Source organism: Carcharhinus amblyrhynchos, chromosome 20, assembly GCF_965287045.1.
Source record: "Carcharhinus amblyrhynchos chromosome 20, sCarAmb.v2.hapA, whole genome shotgun sequence".
NCBI lineage: Eukaryota > Metazoa > Chordata > Chondrichthyes > Carcharhiniformes > Carcharhinidae > Carcharhinus > Carcharhinus amblyrhynchos.
In genome coordinates this window covers 39,723,152-39,729,831 of record NC_137343.1, presented here as the reverse complement: position 1 = coordinate 39,729,831, position 6,680 = coordinate 39,723,152, and the positions used below count along the sequence as shown (strand labels likewise).

The 6,680-nt window shown below is 47.2% G+C and overlaps 2 non-coding genes across 2 annotated transcripts; both read left to right on the top strand.

Annotated features, from left to right (window-relative positions):
• Positions 1-1,347: 1,347 nt before the first annotated feature.
• LOC145356235 (U6 spliceosomal RNA) lies at positions 1,348-1,454 on the top strand. Its single transcript, XR_013889100.1, has one exon. It is a non-coding gene; the product is annotated as a U6 spliceosomal RNA (small nuclear RNA).
• Positions 1,455-3,282: 1,828 nt separating this feature from the next.
• LOC145356241 (U6 spliceosomal RNA) lies at positions 3,283-3,392 on the top strand. The gene has a single exon (XR_013889105.1). It is a non-coding gene; the product is annotated as a U6 spliceosomal RNA (small nuclear RNA).
• Positions 3,393-6,680: the final 3,288 nt, after the last annotated feature.

Below are 6,680 nucleotides of genomic sequence, written 5' to 3'. Positions count from 1 at the left end.
CGCAGGCTTGTTGGGCCGAAGGGCCTGTTTCCCGTGCTGTGTTGTTCTTTGTTCTTTATTAAAGGTGGCCATTTGGTCCATCAAGAAGCATGTCCAAAAGGTGTGCTGATTAGGTGCTTTGGCCATGCTATAGAATTATAGAATAGAGTTATAGAATTCTATAGTGCAGAAGGAGAACATTCAGTCCATTGAGCCTGCACTGACCACAATCCCACCCAGGCCCATCCCCATAACCCCATGCATTTACCCTAGTTAGTCCCCCTGACACTAAGGGGCAATTTAGCATTGCTAGTCCACCTAACCTGCACATCTTTGGACTGTGGAAGGAAATCAGAGCACCTAGAGGAAACACACAGACACGGGGAGAATATGCCAACTCCACTCAGACAGAGACCTAAGGGGGAACCAAAACCCAGGTCCTGGTGCTATGAGGCAACAGTGTTAGCCACTGTGTCACCGTGCCACCCTGATTTGCAGGCTGGCATAGTAGTTAGGACTGCTGCCCCACTGCGTAAGGGATCTGGGTTCGATTTCTGGCTTTGGGTCACTGTCTGTGTCGATTGTGCACATTCTCCCCATGTCTGAATGGGTTTCCTTCGGGTGTTCCAGCTACCTCCCACAGTCTGAAATACATGCTGGTTAGGTGCATTGGCCACGCTAAATTCTTCCTCGCTGTACCCGAACAGGTGCCGGAGTGGAGCGATCAGGGGTAACTTCATTCCTGTGTTAATGTAAGTCTACTTGTGATACTAGTAAACTTAATAAAAACAATGAAGAATTCTTAAATTCATCGAGGGGAACAGAAAAACAAGGGAGTTATGCTAAATCTTTAGGAAACACTGCTTAATTCACAGCCGGACTGCGAGCCTCACTCAACAAGCTGGAGATCCAAGTCCCGCCCAGCAACAGGCCCCTCCCACTAGCCCAGCAACAGGCCCCGCCCACCCAGCCCGAGCCCCGCCCACACAGCCCAGCCACCAACAAACCCCGCCCTCCCAGCCCAGCCTAGCAACAGGCCCCGCCCAGCCAGCCGCAGCCGAGCAGCAGGCCCCGCCCACCAGCCTAGCCCAGCAACAATCCCCGCCCACCGAGCGCCCAGGACTGGGACTAAAGCCCCGCCCACCTTCCTCATCTACATTTAGCCTCACAATCAAAAAATTCACATCTTCACATCTGATATCAGTACTGCAGTTACAAAACGAAATAACGGAATTTTGGGATTTCTGATAATAACTATAACCACAAAAGTAACATTGGAAAATATGATGCAACAAAACCCACATAATATGACTATAAAGCGTAGGCGAATTGGATCATTTATAAGGTATTTAGCCACCTGTAGTAATCGTGCTCGCTTCGGCAGCACATATACTAAAATTGGAACGATACAGAGAAGATTAGCATGGCCCCTGCGCAAGGATGACACGCAAATTCGTGAAGCGTTCCATATTTTACACTTTCTAACCATTTCACCTTCTGCAAAACAGACACTATTTCCTTTGCTTCAAACTCCAGTCAGCACACGGGTTCAACATCTTTATTCAGCTTTTCTCCCACTTCACTCAACTCAAACTTTTAGCTCCACAACCTTATCAAACTTGCAGACTTGACTCTTAAAAATGGGATATTTAACATTTCTAAAACATTAACTCTTTAATTCTTCTTGATTCACTAAAAGCAAAATATCCCAGAAGCTGCGAATCGAGAGCAAAAACACAAAATGCTGATAACACTCAGCAAAGGCAAATTGAGATTTTGGCAATCTGGTGGAAGGGAAAAACTGCTGAACATCTCTCAGCATCTGGAGGTATCTGTTGCGATCCTCTTCATCTGAGCAGATGCAAGCCCATGGATAACCTCACGATGCTCCACTTCTCCAGCTTCCATCCTAAACACGTTAAAGAAGCCATCCCTTATGGACAAGCCCTCTGTACACACGGGATGTGCTCAGATGAGGGGGATCACAACAGACACCTCCAGACGCTGAAAGATGCCCTCATAAGAACAGGATATGGCAGTTCCAAAGCACCATCATGAAAAACCGCACCCACCTCTTCAGAAGACAAACACGGGACACATCGGACAGAGCATCCTTCATTGTCCAGTATTTCGCCGGAGCGGAGAAGCTACGATATGTTCTCCTGAGCCTTCAACATGTCATTGATGAAGACAAACACCTTGCCAAAGCTATCCCCACACCCCCATTTCTTGCCTTCAAACAACTGCACAACCTCAAACAGACCATTGTCCGCAGCAAACTACCAAGCCTTCAGGAGAACAGTGACCATAACATCACACAACCCTGTCACAGCAACCTCTGCAGGATGTATTGGATCATCAAAACAGATACCATCATTTCACATGAGAACACGATCCACCAGATACACGGTACATACACTTGCAACTCGGCCAACATTGTTTACCTGATATGTTGCAGGAAAAGATATCGCGAGGCATGGTACATTGGGGAGACCATGTAGACGCTACAGCAATGGATGAATGAATATCATTCAACAACCACAAGGCAGGAGTGTTTGCTTCCTGTGGGGGAACACTTCAGCTGTCATGGGCATTTGGCCTTTGATCTTCGGATAAGCGTTCTCCAAGACGGCCTTCACGACTCATGACAACATGGGGTCGCTGAGCAGAGACTGATAGCCAAGTTCCACACACATGAGGATGGCCTCAACCGGGATCTTGGGTTCATGTCACACTATCTGTAACCCCCACAACTTGCCTGGACTTGCCAAATCTCACTAACTGTCCTGTCTGGAGACAATACACATCTCTTTAACCTGTGCTTAACACTCTCTCCACTCACCTTGTCTGTACCTTTATGACTTGATTACCTGCAAAGACTCGCATTCCAACCATTATTTTGTAAATTGAGTTTGTGTCTTTATATGCCCTGTTTGTGAACACAACTTCCACTTACCTGACGAAGGAGCAGCAGGCGCTCTGAAAGCTAGAGTCTTGTGCTACCAGATAAATCTGTTGGACTTTAACCTAGTGTTGTGAGACTTCTTACTGTGAACAGGCCCATCCCACACAGCCTTGGACTATGCCCCGCCCACATTCCTTATCTACATTTAGTTCTTCATTAAAAACTTCACATCGTCAATTCCTGTAATCAGTATTGAAGTAACAAAGTGAAACAGCGGAAGGTTCAGATTCCTGATAAATGAGAAGATAACACAGAGACAGATTGCTCAGAAAATATAGTATGACTAGAAAGTGTATTCAGACTTGATCATTTATATACCGGTCGCACAGGCACACTCAGTTATACTACACAAAACACTTAATACAAAAATTGGAACGATAGAGAGAAGATTAGTCAAGTATTCCAGCGCAAGGATAATATATGAATTCATCAAGTGTTCCAATATTTTACACTCTCTAAACATTTCACCATCTGCAAAACAGCCACATTTTCCTTTCCTTCAAACTCCAGTCAGCACACAGGTTCAACATCTTTATTCAGCTCCTCTCCCACTTCACTCTATCCAAACTTTTAAGTCCACAACCTTATCAAACTTGCAGACTTGACTCTTTTCAATGGGGTATTTGACACTTCTAAAACATCAATTATTTAATCCTTCTTGATTCGTACAAAGCAAAATATGACAGAAGCTGTGAATCCAGAACAAAAACACAAAATGCTGATAACACTCAGCAAAGGCAAATGGAGATTTGGGGAATCTGGTGGAAGTGAGAAGCTGCTGGACACCAAGGCTGTGGATCAAATCAGCAGCACAGTGTTCCACTAGAAAGAGAATTTCCAAATAGACTGACTCCAGTTCATGAAAGGGTGGAATGGAGGCAGGAATATGGAAAATGGGTGTTAATGATGTGGTCCAAGGTGTGAAATAAGCTTTGGAGAAAGAGAGGAAGAGCTGGGAGTGGCACCTTTCCCCAAAGCAAGGGAAAAACAATCCCAGTGTGAGTACACGGTTTCATTAAAGGGAAGTCGTGTCTGACAAATTTACTGGAGTTCTATGAGGATGTGTCTAGGGCAGTGGATAGAGGAGAGCCGGTGGATGTGGTCTTTCTGGATTTTCAGAAGGCGTTTGACAAGGTACCTCACAAGAGGTTATTGCAGAAGGTCAGGGGACATGGAGTTGGGGGTAGGGTGTTAGCGTGGATAGAGGATTGGTTGTCAAATAGGAGGCAGAGAGTGGGGGTCAATGGGTGCTATTCGGATTGGCGGTTGGTGACTAGTGGGGTGCCCCAGGGGTCGGTGCTGGGGCCTCAGCTATTTACCATTTATATAGATGATCTGGAGGAGGGAACCGAGTGCAGGGTGTCGAAATTTGCTGATGACACCAAGATTGGGGGAAAGGCAAATTGTGCGGAGGGTGTGGAGAGTCTGCAGAAGGATCTAGATAGGCTGGGCGAATGGGCCAGGAAATGGCAAATGGAATTTAATGTTGGCAAGTGTGAGGTGGTCCACTTTGGTAGGAAGAATGGTAGGAAGGACTATTACTTACGTGGCGAAAAACTGCAGCAGGCGACGGTGCAGAGGGACCTCGGGGTCCTTGTGCATGAGTCGCAAAAACCCAGCTTGCAGGTGCAGCAGGTGGTCAGGAAGGCGAATGGGATGCTGGCCTTCATAGCGAGGGGGATTGAATATAAAAGTAGGGAGGTCTTGCTGCAGCTGTATAGGGCATTGGTGAGGCCGCAGCTGGAGTACTGTGTGCAGTTTTGGGCGCCGCACCTGCGCAAGGATATTTTGGCCCTGGAGGGAGTGCAGAGGAGGTTTACTAGGCTGATACCGGAGTTGAGGGGATTGAGCTATGAGGAGAGGCTGAATAAACTAGGCTTGTACTCGTTAGAGTTTAGAAGAATGAGGGGAGATCTCATTGAGACGTATAAGATGATGAATGGGATGGATAGGATAGAGGTGGAGAGACTCTTCCCGCTCAAAAAAGACAGTAGGACTAGGGGGCACAGCCTCAAGATAAAGGGGAGGCGGTTTAGAACGGAGTTGAGGAGGAACTTCTTCACTCAAAGGGTGGTGAATCTCTGGAATTCTCTGCCCGTTGAAGTGGTGGAGGCTGCCTCGCTAAATATTTTTAAGAAGCGGGTTGATGGGTTTTTGATAAGAGAGGGGATTAAGGGTTATGGGGAGAGGGCGGGAAAGTGGAACTGAGCCACAACAGATCAGCCATGATCTTATTGAATGGCGGGGCAGGCTCGAAGGGCTAGATGGCCTACTCCTGCTCCTATTTCTTATGTTCTTATGGTCTTATGTTCTATTGGTTGTGGAGATGAGAGATTGTGTATGACAGGGTTAGGGGTTCAGTGTGTCTGTGTGAGCTAGAAAACATGGATTGGCTTTAGAACATAAGAATGTAAGAAACAGGAGCAGGAGTAGGCCATCTAGCCCTTCGAGCCTGCCGCACCATTCAATAAGATCATGGCTGATCTGAAGTGGCTCAGTTCCACTTTCCCGCTTTCTCCCCATAGCCCTTAACCCCCTTGCCTACCAAAAACCTATCTACCCGCGTCTTAAATATATTTAGTGAGGTAGCCTCCACCACTTCAACGGGCAGAGAATTCCAGAGATTCACCACCCTTTGAGTGAAGAAGTTCCTCCTCAACTCCATTCTAAACTGCCCCCCCTCCCCCCCCCTTATCTTGAGGCTGTGCCCTCTAGTCCTGTTATCCTTTCTGAGCGGGAAGAATCTCTCTACCTGTACCCTATCCATCCCCTTCATTATCTTATATGTCTCTATAAGATCTCCCCTCATCCTTCTAAACTCCAACGAGTACAGACCCAGTCTATTCAGCCTCTTTTCATAGCCCAACCCCCTCATTTCCGGTATCAGCCTAGTGAACCTCCTCTGCACTGCCTCCAAGGCCAAAATATCCTTGCGCAAGTGCGCTGACCAAAACTGCACACAGTACTCCAGCTGTGGCCTCACCAGTGCCCTGTACAGTTGCAGCAAGACCTCCCTGCTTTTATATTCTATCCCCCTTGCTATAAAGGCCAGCATCCCATTCGCCTTCCTGATCACCTGCTGCACCTGCAGACTGGGTTTTTGCGACTCATGCACCAGGACCCCCAGGTCCCTCTGCACCGTCGCCTGCTGCAGTTTTTCGCCCTTTAAATAGTAATTCCTCCTACTATTATTCCTGCCAAAGTGGATAACCTCACACTTGCTAATATTGTACTCCATCTGCCAGGTCCTCGCCCACTCGCTTAGCCTATCTAGATCCCTCTGCAGACTTTCCACACCCTCCGCACCTTATTGAGTTCTTTGAGAAGGTGACCAAAGAGGTGGATAGGGGTAAGGCAGTAGATGTGGTATATATGGATTTTAGTAAGGCGTTTGATAAGGTTCACCATGGTATGCTTCTGCAGAAAATGCAGATGTATGGGATTGGTGGTAATTTAGGTACTTGGATCAGGAATTGGTTAGCAGATAGGAGACAGAGGGTGGTGGTTGATGGTAATTATTCATCATGGAGTTCGGTTACGAGTGGTGTGCCTCAGGGATCTGTTTTGGGGCCACTGCTGTTCGTAATCTTTATTAATGATCTGGATGAGGGTATAGTTGGGTGGATTAGTAAGTTTGCTGATGACACCAAAGTCGGAGGTGTGGTAGATTGTGAGGAAGGGTGTCGAAGTTTGCAGGGTGACTTGGACAGGTTGCAGAGCTGGGCCGCGAGGTGGC